The sequence below is a fragment of the Lissotriton helveticus genome, chromosome 12 (genome assembly GCF_964261635.1).
Source record: "Lissotriton helveticus chromosome 12, aLisHel1.1, whole genome shotgun sequence".
In the NCBI taxonomy this organism is placed as follows: domain Eukaryota; kingdom Metazoa; phylum Chordata; class Amphibia; order Caudata; family Salamandridae; genus Lissotriton; species Lissotriton helveticus.
In genome coordinates, this window is record NC_136073.1 from 202,393,134 (window position 1) to 202,407,033 (window position 13,900).

Here is a 13,900-nt window from a genome sequence, read left to right on the forward strand (position 1 = left end):
AGGCATCAGACACAAGCATTGCGCCCTCTACCACCCAGAAACAAATGGCATGGTCCAACGCTTTAACAAAACTCTCAAAGAGAGCATCCAATTGGCCAGAGCCAGCGGTATAAGTTGGAAGGAAGAGGCTTGGAGACGGTTAGAAGCCTACAGGTTCACGCCACACCAGACGACGGGAGTCACCCCGTTTGAATTGCTCCGCGCCAGGGTACCCAACACAAAGCTAACCCCAGGATGGATGGAGTGGCACAAGGGGTGGTCAGATCGAACTAAAGAAGCTGAAAGCTTGAAGAAGCAAGAGAAAGCCATGGAAAAAAGGAAAGAAGGATATGACCGGCACAAGGGCACACGGGAAGTAGAATTCAAAGTGGGAGACAGCATCAAGATCAGAGCTCCAACGGGGAAGGCAAGTTGGTCAGAGTACACCAACCCTACCAAGATCACAAAACTGTTCAATAATGCTGTCAAGACACAAGAAGGGAAAATATGGAACCTTGGGAGGGTCGTAAAGTACCATCCGCCAGTGAGCGACCCTGAGAATTCAAGGGGACGGGAGGGAGATCCTAGGCAGGACCCTAGTTCCACCACTAAGAGGCAAACCGTGGTCCCCCACCCAAGCATCAGGTATAGCAGGAGGGTGACCAGGCCTCCTAGGCATTTTGATCAGTATGTAATGATGTAACCGGTGTTACCCTATCTGTTTTGGTCTAACCTCGCACCTGGCCCTGGAATGTGTATGGTTACTCGCCCCTGTTGGGTGTCTCTGCCTCATCTAGTGCGTTCTACAAGTTTCGTTATGTTCATGTTTTTATTTCCGCAGGGAAGGGGGATGTGTGGTATCTTCCATATCAGGACTCCCCCGGTGCCTCGCGTGTAATGGAGCTGCCCGCGGTGACATCAGTTAGAATGTCACCGCGACCAGCGTTCCAAGGCGAGCGCCGGGGACTGTGTGACACGACTCGAAGAAGGAGGCTGTGGCTGAGGTCGCAGTAATACCAGCGTTACAATAAAGACTTACCTTTCAATCACCCCTGGAGTCCGGGTCATCTTTAGGTGGTTGTTACACTATGGCATCGCAGTGCTGATGGGAACGGCCAAGACGCACCTGGAACCACTCACCTTCACCCTCAACGCAGCAGCAAGAATGGTCACAGGAACAAAGAAATTTGACCACATCTCCCCAGCACTCAAAGAACTGAAATGGCTCCCGATTGTCCAAAGAGCCAACTTCCGCGCAGCCTGCCTCACTCATAAAGCCCTACATACAGGCAAACCGGAATACCTGGCTTCTAAACTCAAAAGGGCGGGTCAGTCCAGGAACCTCAGAAGCTCCAGCACACTTTTACTCATCCCTCTGAAATCCCAGAAACGAAAAACATCTAATAAATCCTTTGCGGGGAATGCCCCCAGAATCTGGAACTCCATCCCCCCTCATATCAGAATGACTGCCTCCTTCCCGCAATTCAAATCGCTACTCAAAGCCTTCTTCCTTGAACACTCTGGTGCCTAAGATGACCCTCATACGGGACAATGGTAGTCAGCTTTCTAGCGGAACCTTGAACAATTTGATTCTCGCCAGATCACCATCCCTTACTCCGCTCAAGTTACTGTTGCACGGACTCTATTTCCTGCTTGTTGTTGTTTTATGTATATTTGCTGTGAAGCGCTCTGATACCCCTGGGTCCAGCTAGCGCTATACAAAACTTCAATAAATAAATAAATAAATAAAACTAGTATGGCTCTGCCCCCTGCTTTAGGGACATCAGATTCAATTTCAATTAAGACCTCCTCTAGGCAATTAATATACAGAACAAATAGGAGGGAAGCGAGACTACAGCCCTGATGAGCACCCTTTATTTATTTTAAAGGGCTGAGAACATTCACCAGCTTGACCTAATCTAACCACCTCTGTGAGATCTCTGTGTAAATCTCTCATGAAATTAATGAAAGTGTTGTCCACCCCCAAGGTCCCCAGCTCAGCCCACAGCCTTTCTCTATTGACACAGCCAAAGACTGAGCTGAGGTCCATAAAGGCTAGATGGACCAAGCCCTTGTATACTTATGGGTCAAAAGGTACAGATTTCGATTTTGTTCCACTGTGCAGCGCCCTGATCTAAAAACATATTGCAGGTCAGAGAGGATCCCTTTCTCATTGGCCCAATTGGAAAGCCTTTTCAATATAACGTTCCCTATTACCTTCACCTCAATATCAATTAACAGTGTTTTTCTATAACATGTGGGGTCCTTCCTATCCCCTTTTTTCAAAATCTGTATTATAACAGAATGCTTTCAGGCCTCTGAGTGAGGACCTCTAATGGCCGCATTTATGTGTAGTGTTAAAGCTGTGGCCCATCGATTCACTAACAATTTCAGTAGATTACCCGGCACACAAATAACGCCAGGGACTTTGCCTTGAGGGAGCGTCAGTATGGTCTCTTTGACGTTTGACCACTTTTAAGTGTATCAGAAGTCGGGTTAGGGCCAGAGGCTAAAGCGACACATTCTTAAAGAGCTGAAAAGTAATTTATCCAAGCCTGTGCCGGCACTGAAACTGCGTGGTTAGAGAGCTGAAGTTCCTTAAGGAAGTGATGATTTATTATTCCACAAATCTTGGTGCTATAGTTGTAGGCACTAGCCTCTACTGGTTCTGACCATAGCTCCTCCTTAAGTTGCAGTTTCCTAGTTGCAACTGCTGATTTATAGGCTGATCTACACCTTTTGATTTCATTCCTATCTCTGGGGTACTTTTAAGAGAGGACAACAGCTGTCTTTTTGCCCTTGTGCAATTTTTATCGGACCACCTACAAGGCTTAGGTGAAACTTTGGGTCCTGGGTGAGAAAGGGTATGCTGGACTTACAAATAAAGTTAAAAGCACTTAGTATATCCTAATCGTGGGTCATTTCATCAAGACAAAGCCTACATTTTCCTGACAGAACCTTAATATATCTGCAGTAAATTTCCCCGAGATAATGTCTCCCCATTTGATTGTATGCCCTTTGACCTTGGTATTGACTAAAAAATGGTACAGAGCATTTATACCGCCAGGCTTTTACCCCACATAAAATAAGCTGTCACTGGATTGTGATCACTATGCAAATTCCATTTATGGCCATAATCTATCAGGGAGAAAAAGAGCTTCCTAGATACAAAAATATAACCAATAAAGCATATAGCTCCCTGACCCATAAAGGTAGGGACACCATCTGGCTGCAACAGTGCTTGCAAGGAGGTTAAGTTACATACATATAAATTTGTCCCCTTGGATGGGGGTATTTAACATGCACCTGGTCAACCAGGAGCCCCTAAAAATCCATAGTATTATATAAAAACAGTTCTGAGATGAGTGTAAAATGAAATCTCCAGCCCAATCAACTCAATGTTTTTAATGGAGGAAGAGGAGAGGAAAGCATCAAGAAACCTCACAACTCTCACTAAAATGTCTGCCTCCTCATTGCCATATAGGGGGTTATATCAATTGAGAATTAGAATATTGTGCTACGTTTCAGAAAGGGGCTGAAAACGCTGTTGTTCAGGAGAGCCCTGTGAGCCACGTAGGCCAGTGGATGCCCTCTGTACTGTCAAGGTTGTTGTTTACCATCGATTCCCGAGCGCTTAGAGGCCTGTAGGTGATTGAGCGCGCTATAAATCAAAAATAACAATAACAATAACAATATGCATAGAGCCACCAAAAAATGGGGACAGCCAGTAGGAATCATCTTAACATTGCAGGCTAGGCCAACCCTCACAAGAGTGACTAGGCCCCCTCTGGCTCAACCCCTTAGAGAGAGTTTGCCCTTGATACTAAAGGGCACAAAGCATTCCAGGAACAATTCTCCTTTTGAGTCCCATGTCTCCTGCAAATTGATAATATCGCAGACTTCCAATAAGACTACGAAATCGGAATTCCCTGCTTTGCCCTGAATGCCCGCAATATTTCAACTCAAGATACTCAGGAGATTGGAGGTCCCACCGGGGTTCACACAGAGCAAGGCAGTATCAGCCTAGGTCTGGACCAGTCACTCTAACTCATTTAGTCCCGATAATGCTTCAAATCAATTTTGCAACAAAATAGGAGCACTAGTGAACTGAATCGAGTGAGTATTATTTATTTTTCTCCCCTTCCTGGAAAAACTGTTCCTCTTTGGTCTACCCCCTCTCTCGAAAAGGGCTCATGAAAAAAAGCCTAGGGGTAGAGCTGATATTAATCAAGATGGAAATGGAAGGGATACAAATTTGCTTAGGATGAAACCTAGTTTCCATGAGTTTGCAAAGTTCACCACTAGGCAATCACTATCCATATCCGTGGGACTGTTCCCGATCTGCCCTGTTTGCTTAATCATAATGATTTTTCCTCAAATAACCACTGGGATCGGGTAGTAGAATATTTCCCAGCTAACCAGTGTACCACCTTATTTTTTACATGATCATATGACTTAGTTTCAGCCTCTGTTAGTGGGGTACATTCACTAGAACTAAAATGTAAGGTATACATGCAGATGGGAGTTGCAAGATTGCCTCAATAAATGGAGGGGACTCATACATTCTACCTTCAACCACAGCAGAATGGTAAATCCCACCCATGTACTGATGGACATCTTGTTCCCTAGAGAGTTGGATACTCCTTCCTACCCCCAGAGGGTGCAAAACCCGCTGACCAGCCACACAATGATCATTGGACCCAGCGATAGAATTGCCAGGGCATATACACTCCATCCAAGGCCCCTCTTCCTGAGTCGAGTTGCCCAAATGATTGGGGATAGCCTGGGTGTCCAAACTAGTAAGGAAAATGTGGCCAAAGGAGGGGTACGACGGGGGCTGACCATTAGGTATGGAGTGGGATTCCAAATACCTCGCATAAGCCCAACCTCTTTACTAAGTGAGTCTACAAGTCCTTCCAGTCTTGAGACCTTCTGCATGATAGTGTTTAGGACCCCCATTACATTCAAGTCCATCTTTTTAAGGGCATCTAGCGATATGCATGATCCAGGTACTGATGACAAATTCTCCCTTCTCCTAACTCTCCCGGTGGTATTAGACACACTATAATCTGATGTTTTGGGGTTTTTCTGCCTCATCCCCCACTTTTTTCTAGCATGCACAGTACAGCCACTAAATATGTCCATTCGGGGCATGCTACATTTCTGTAGCTACTGAGGGCCATTACCTCCCTCTAAGCAGCACAACCTTTTGTTTTTTTACTGACGGCAGAGGGAATGGTAAATCCCACCCATGTACTGATGGACATCTTGTTCCCTAGAGAGTTGGATACTCCTTCCTACCCCCAGAGGGTGCAAAACCCGCTGACCAGCCACACAATGATCATTGGACCCAGCGATAGAATTGCCAGGGCATATACACTCCATCCAAGGCCCCTCTTCCTGAGTCGAGTTGCCCAAATGATTGGGGATAGCCTGGGTGTCCAAACTAGTAAGGAAAATGTGGCCAAAGGAGGGGTACGACGGGGGCTGACCATTAGGTATGGAGTGGGATTCCAAATACCTCGCATAAGCCCAACCTCTTTACTAAGGGAGTCTACAAGTCCTTCCAGTCTTGAGACCTTCTGCATGATAGTGTTTAGGACCCCCATTACATTCAAGTCCATCTTTTTAAGGGCATCTAGCGATATGCATGATCCAGGTACTGATGACAAATTCTCCCTTCTCCTAACTCTCCCGGTGGTATTAGACACACTATAATCTGATGTTTTGGGGTTTTTCTGCCTCATCCCCCACTTTTTTCTAGCATGCACAGTACAGCCACTAAATATGTCCATTCGGGGCATGCTACATTTCTGTAGCTACTGAGGGCCATTACCTCCCTCTAAGCAGCACAACCTTTTGTTTTTTTACTGACGGCAGAGGGACATTCTATTTAATAAACTGTTTAGCCACCCCTCCAGTCATCTTTAAGAATTTACATTAGGACTTCACTGCCACTCACCCCCACACCCATACAGCTTTATCCTGAAAAGCTCTCTAACAAAATGACCCTTCAGGGGACCCATAGGGCTTTGCAGCGCTGGCCTGACAAGGAGCACTGCCCAATGATGCAGCATGACATCCTTCAGGGTGTGTGAGGGCACCAAGATCAGGCCACACTGTCCCCAACAACTGCAGTATTAGAACAACCATAGTCTCTCTCTCTCTATCCCATGTTTCTTAGGAACAAGGACTCCTGTGGGATTTAGTTGTTACATTCAGGAGCACAAGTTACCAGACCTTTTATTAGCTCTTTGTCTCCCCTTCCCCTATTATTTAGTCGCAAACCCCACAACCACAGCCAGATAAGTCAACTGCCTGCTGCACTTCTGGCCTGTCACCAGCCTTTTGCACTGCCATACACCCATACCTGCCCTTCTCCGCGCAGGTCGGGAGCAATGTCAACAGCTGGGAAGTCAGCAAAAGCAACTACGCAGTGGCAGAAGAAATGGAAAATTCAGTTTATCCTGGAAGGTGTGCTCCACTAACGCCCTCACTTCTAATGACAAGATTTACCATGCAGGTGTGCGGGGCTCAGGTCCACAGGAGAGGTATGCTAATGCTCCGAGGCCTGGAAGAGATTAGAAATCAAGTGGCCCCCTCGTCAGGCCTCTGGGACATCAAAATGCTCAGCAAGTTCTCTTCATGGCTGCCTCGTCCTGAAAAGCATGTGAGCAGGCACAAGCACGGCATCAAGGGGAGGAGCCTGTCCCAGTCATCATAGTTCAACAGTCTTTCCCACAGCATTAACCCCTTCGACGCTGATGACGAGCTCAGCTCGTCATGGAGTGCCCATTCATTTCAATGGAAATTACATTAAATGTCCAGGCACTGGCTTAGCATCCAAGTGGTTAACAATTGGAGAAGATGTCTGAGTGGATTTCTGAGCCAATACCAAGGCTCATCTAATGGTCCAGCACATGCACCCCAAAGTAAACTATGAGAACAAAGAGTGTGCAGTTCCTATTTGGGGGTCTAGGTCTCTTAGTCATATAAATCCGAGGGTCATCATGCGACTTAAGATTATTGAACGTTCAATGCATTTGGCCAGATCAACGACCTCCAGCAATGAAGGGTCTCTGCAACTGAGTAACCTTTGATGTATCTTTTAAGGGAAGCAGCAATGCACAAACTGATCTCGAGAGTATATGTCAATGGACGCTTCAAAATTGTATGTAGCGCCTAATGCTCTAAATGGCAATATTAATTCTGCAACAGTTCCATCAATTGTTTGTTTCTTCTTGAAAAAAATGTAATCTCTCCAATAGAATGCTCGGTTGTTCTGAGAATTTGACTCAAAGTCTTGTATTCATTCTGATTACTCATTAGAACCTTCGGATTTTCCAGATGTGGTACCAGCTGGAGGCAAATTATCAACATCTTGCTTCCCTGCATTTCCCAATTGACTAAACAAATTGGCAGACTTTCTTTTAGGTTCAAAACAATCTGCTCCAACTGTGATAAAATAGTTCTCAAAAGAGCTTAACCAAGCGTTCCACCTAATCAAAGGCTTGCCAGGAAGTTGAAGAAATGGTGAGATCTGAGCTAAATTGTTAGAAGTCATTGAAAACAATTGATTACGATGTCACAATCCAATGGCGAATTGATACAGGTAATGACACAGTTCTTAGAATTCAATAACTATTTCCATGTTCTCTTAAGTCAATTCAAAAAAAATCTCTCAGTTTTAAAGAAGTTATTGCTGTAAACTTGAAATATCTAAAGAAACCTAGCACTCACATTGAAATATGAGCATATTGGCACAACAGCGATAATTAAAGCAGAAACAGAACTGAAATGTAAAGTGAGTGCCAGGAGGACATATGCGTGCAGGGGAGCTAAGTATTTACTTGTAGGACAAGCATGCAAACTGAAGAAATGATATCAAGTGCATACGCAAGTGTGCTGGCTCTGTGGCTCACCCATGTTGAGGAAGAAGAGGAGCACACGCAGCCAAAACAAGAAAGTGGGCAAAGCTGCGCTCGAAATAACCCAAAAGCAGCCTTGGTCTGTATGGATTCAAGGAAGTATAGGAGAATGTAAACGTATTTGTAAAGCGCACTGATACTCCAGAGTGTCCTGGCACTGTACTCATACCGCTAGGGAACCCTTCCTGGTTTTCCCCGTGAAATGTCCACTCCTGGACATCCCTAGGGTGCAACCAGGCATCCTTAGCGCTGTTGGGGGCCGTCGTGGAGACTAAGCAAGCTATTGCCCAGAGTTGCAGCATGGGACCCATGCTTAGAGTAGGCACCGAGGCGAGAAATCAGGTCCGAGGAATTATGAGCCCAAGATCCACCAAGACCGGAATTGAACCCTGGTCCCGGGCCAGACCTCTGCATCAAGGTCTGCAGCTCTAACCATTAATCCAGCACTCACAGGGTACCAGCTTCGACGAGTGAAATGACACCAATGATATCGTGGGTGATCCAGAGTACACAATAGGCTCCAAATTCTCAAAAGTCTCAAATTTCTTGATAAATCATCGCCAATTGTTACATAGAGACTTCAGGAGCCAAGTGAATATAGGTACAGTGTTTATTTTGTGAAGTACAAGGAAATAAATAAGGAGCCCACATGCAGCCTGTCCTCATGCATCAGACGCCCAACGAAGACTGAGCAACCAATGCAGGTCTGCACCGTAGGCCATAAAGCAGTAACTTAAAAGGAAACATAGCAAGCGGAATGCATTTACTTTTGACAAGTCAGCTCACTCTGCAAAGTAGGAGCTAGCTCGCTCATATCAAGTTCATAAAGGTAGCATGCACTCCATACATTACTGCAATGTCTTATGGTGCAACAGTCATTCATTTCCTCTTGGTCCTTTGTGAAATATCCCCATGAATACTCTGGTTCCAAAGTGTGATCTTGTGCAATTGGTGATAATGTTCGTCATGACTACTGTGACAATGTCTAAGTTGTACACTATTTTAAAAACATGTCAAAATCCTACTGGTTCAAATATTTGCATCATGACTAACCTTTTTGAAATGCTGTGACTACATTACACAAGGAAAGAGATAACAGCATTGGTTTCCACTCAAGGAACGAACAAGCTTCAAAAGCCAGGTGACTAACGCATAAAGGTCCAATTATATTAGTAACAGACTGTCTCTAAAATGTGTTTTAGTTTATTAACCAACCTGGAACATGAATAGAGAATCCTGAACCTGTACACATGTTGGCCATAATTAATATTCAGAAGATGCCTGCTTACAAAAGGCTCTAGACTCTGGAAACCAGAAACAGGTGAGGAAGGACACTTAGAGATGAGATTGGTCACAAAAACCTACCTGTTGAGGAACTCCAGTCGGATTTTGTCCAATTAATTCAATGACTTCTGATGTCCCTCCCACTAAAATGATCATTTTGACACAGGCCTATTGTTGTGTGTATTCTATACCAATCCCAAAATAAAATACTGCACAAAATCGAGAGAACAATTCATTTTTCAGAATGAGGCAAAATCAGGAGAGCTTACTGAAGGGTCATGGTTGAAGACCAATGGGAGGCAAGTATGAAACTGAAAAACATTAGAAAATGTTGCATCAATAACTCTGGACTACAATGGGCTTAAAATTAAAGTTTCAAAACCACGCTTGGAGCTAGACTGTAGGGTTGGATATTTACTATTTAATGGCCATGTCATGATGGACTAATAGAAGGTTATTTGGGAAATGATGAGAGGTGATAGGATAGTAAACACTGTTTAGTTAACTTTACTGTTGGCTCTCATAACTGTGAAAATGTAGGTGATGTGTGACGAGATGGCTAACAATAGCATTGATGTTAACTGAACAGTGCATTGGCATTGGGGAGTAATAAAAGCTGTGATTTATGGACACTGATTGGAAGAAAATTTTATTTTTTATACATATAAATAGAACATTGTAGAACTTGATTGTGGAAAGGAAACTGTGGCTGTGCTGAACCCATACCTGATATCTCTTTGAGCAGATTGGGAGTAGAAAGAGAGTTCAGACAAAGAAGTCCCCAAAGAACAAGAATTCATAATAATATGACCACTTTTACTGTGGCAGTTTTAGGTTGCTCATTTACACCATTGATCGAACACTAGAAAGATTAAGTTAAATCAAATTATGGGGTGATCGTGAAAACAGTAGGTACCAGGATAATTGTTGCAGGTGAACCCACACCACCTGTTAGCATTTCTTTCTCAGAAAACTGTTTATTAGAGCAGCTATCACATGGACAGACTATACCCTTACTGAGCCATTTTGCCCATCCTCTGAAAGGCAACCAAAAAAATAAATTATAAGGGATTGAGATTCTAATTACAGCACTCCTGGTAGTTCATATTATAACAGTCTGGGCATACAGTACATAAGGCCCTAGATATAACATACTCTAGTTGTCATAGGAAATATCATAATGGACAAAAACCACAGTTCTATTCAGTGAGGGATTCAAACAGATCAATAGAAGTTCAAGTATAGTCCAGTTTTTTGGTTTCTTCAATCTTTTCTTTATTGGTATTCAAAATTCATAAAACATATTCTCCCAGCACGTAAGTCGCCAACACGTGTTTCGTCCTACACAAGGACTTCATCAAGGCATAAATGGGGTGAAGTGGAGTTTTGTTCGTTCATCAAGGTAAGAAGCAAAGTACCAAACAATAAGATAATTGAGTAGAAACCTGTAGTAAAGCGTAAGGGACTGATTCGAGTCTGTCTGTTTCGTAAGCTACTCGTTTTCGCAACCCTGATAAGTTGCTTCACCGCAGTTTAGAGAGTAGCGTATCCACACAGGTCTGTTCACGCAACCGGTTGCGTGAACAGACCTGTGTGGATACAGGGTTGCGAAAACGAGTAGCTTACGAAAACGGTTGAGCCACTGACCAGTTACCTGGGTTTCCACTGCACAGGACTTGTACTTATGTCAGAACGATCTTTATACAGTGAGTAATACTATAGCCTCAACGTCCATGACTATTTATACGATTGATTGACAGACTCGAATCAGTCCCTTACGCTTTACTACAGGTGTCTACTCGATTATCTTATTGTTTGGTACTTTGCTTCAAGTACACCATAGTTCGCGTTTCTTACCTTGATGAACGAACAAAACTCCACTTCACCCCATTTATGCCTTGATGAAGTCCTTGTGTAGGACGAAACACGTGTTGGCGACTTACGTGCTGGGAGAATATGTTTTATGAATTTTGAATACCAATAAAGAAAAGATTGAAGAAACCAAAAAACTGGACTATACTTGAACTTCTATTGATCTGTTTGAATCCCTCACTGAATAGAACTGTGGTTTTTGTCCATTATGATATTTTCTATGACAACTAGAGTATGTTATATCTAGGGCCTTATGTACTGTATGCCCAGACTGTTATAATATGAACTACCAGGAGTGCTGTAATTAGAATCTCAATCCCTTGTAGCTTATATGACACACACTTCCATGTATGTCAATAGCACCTTGAGGTAGTAGGTGCCCAGAGTTTCTTCAGCACCCTTTTCCTATAAACTTTATCTTGTGTGAATCAGATTGTAAAAGTGTACAAATTGCATATTAAATAACATTATCTTTTGGAGAGTTGTGTGGACGTTTCCCTATGGGAACACTACTACCTATTCTTGTTGTAAAAAAATAAATTATGTTTAAACAAAAACATGTCAGTATTAATTGATGGAGTTGATTTCATTTCATCATGAAATATGGTTTACTAACCTCTCTGGATAATAGTGGATAATTGGCATTGGCTGTCAGTTTTCCAAATTCTCTTCGATCCAGCTCATCACTTTTAGCTTGCTTTAATAAGCTTTTCAATTCTGTTTTAAAGTATAGGTTGATGGTAATTGGTTCTTCAAATTATAGAACTTAATCTAAAGAAGTATACATAGTTTTAACAGAATCAAGTCACTGTAAATTAAAAGCATAATCAAGTGCTGAAAAATCCATTATAAACGCTCCATTTAAAGTAGCCCCTGGTTTACACCAGATGGAATGCCACAGCTGCATAGGCCCATTTTTATATTTTCTTCAATATATACCAACCCTAGTTATTTTGTACCACATAAAAAGGCAGAAGTCAGACAGGCACTGTTCATTAGTAAGTCAGGATGTTGAGCCGGTGCCAAGTCTCTTTGCCCCCCCATTTTGAGTTTATTGCCCTGCCCTTCCTAACACAAGAATATGGCTATGACATGGCCTGCGGTAGCCGCGTCCTAGCTCTTCTTGCAGTGACTTTCAGCCATGCTGAATAGCAGATGTGCTGCTAGACAATATGGCTAAAAGACATTCATATTGACAAGGCCAACAGCTCTGGCTTTGCCAAGATCCATTGGCTTTGCCAATGTTTGTTTGGTTTTGACAGGGTCTTGATGAACAAATGTGGAAGTGGTAGTGAGAAACATTTGACGACCTGTGAAGTGAAGTGAGGAAGTGGCATAACGGCCAGAGCTGCTGACATGGGAACTGGAGAACCGGGTTCGAATTTCGGGGATTGCAGAACAGTTTGTGATTCTGGGCAAATCACTTACGCTTCCCCCTGCGTACAATAATGAATGTGTCATTGTGTAATGTAACTAGTGAGCACTTAAAACGCGTCAATGCCATCGACTGGTGTTAGCACTATGGCAAGATGGAGGATGGAACAAGCGCTCCAATACCATCGAACCGTGCAACAAAAGAAAATGAAAATAAAAGCAGCAGCGATGAGGGCGGTAGAGGGGGATGGGTCAAGCAGGGATGCAAGAGGGGATGGGGAGATGGGCAAGCAACAACGGGAGAGGGAGGCAGGAAGAAACAATGAAGGGAGAGAAAATACCTTAATTGAAGCAGGATCAGTGACAAAAATGAATATGTCTTTGTGGAATATAACTGCTGAGCACTTAAAGCACTCCAATACCATTGGGCCGTGTTCAAGCTATGGCAAGATGGAGGATGGAGCGAGCTCTCCAATACCATCGGATCATGCATAAAACTAAATATGTGTTGTTTATGTTTTAACACATTTTTAAGAAATGAATTTGTTTATGTACATGCACATGCATTTCTGTGGTATGTGTGTAAGTGTACAAGGGAGACTATGGCAAGATGGAGGACGGCACAAGCTCTCCAATACCATCGGATTGTACACAAAAATTAAAAAATAAAAGCAGCAGTGACGAGGGAGGTAGTGTGGCGACGGGTGAAGCAGGGAAACAGGAGGGGATAGGGAGATGGGCAAGCAACAATGGGAGAGGGCAGGAAGAAGCAACATTGAAGGGGAAAAAAATACCTTAATTGGAACCGGGTCAGCGACCAAAATGAATATGTCATTGTGGAATGTAATGGGTGAGCGCTTAAAGAGCTCCAATACCATCAGCTCATGTTCACGTTATGGCAAAACGGAGGACAGAGTGAGTGCTCCAATGCCATTGGATTGGGGGAAAAAAAAGACATGCTGTTTGTGTTTTAATAACTTTTTTAGAAATGCATTTGTTTCTGTACATGCATGCATTTTAGTGGTATGTGTGTATATGTACAAGAGAAATGGCCTGAAAACACAATTACTCCTATGGAATGCCTGAAGACAAAGAATAAATAGCTGCACAAACCGGGAATAGTATAAGGAGACATGTACTTAGTCCATGTGCTATGAGAAAGCCACACACAAGAAGAGGGCATGACACCTGCATGATGAACGGCATCAAAGGAAATGAGAGTGATGCTGAAGTTTACCAATGGTAGGAGATGGACGGCCTGTTTGCCCACAGATAGAACACAACATGTCTCTTCTGGGCACTGCATGTTCTGTCTAGCTGAGCAGCGCATTCGCTGTCTAACCGAGATCTAAGAACTATAGATTTCGCACAGGCGAAACCTACTGGCTTTGCCAATGCATGTTGTGATTGGAAACAAGGAGATTAAGTGATTTAAGTGATAATCATAAAAAGTGGAACTGAGG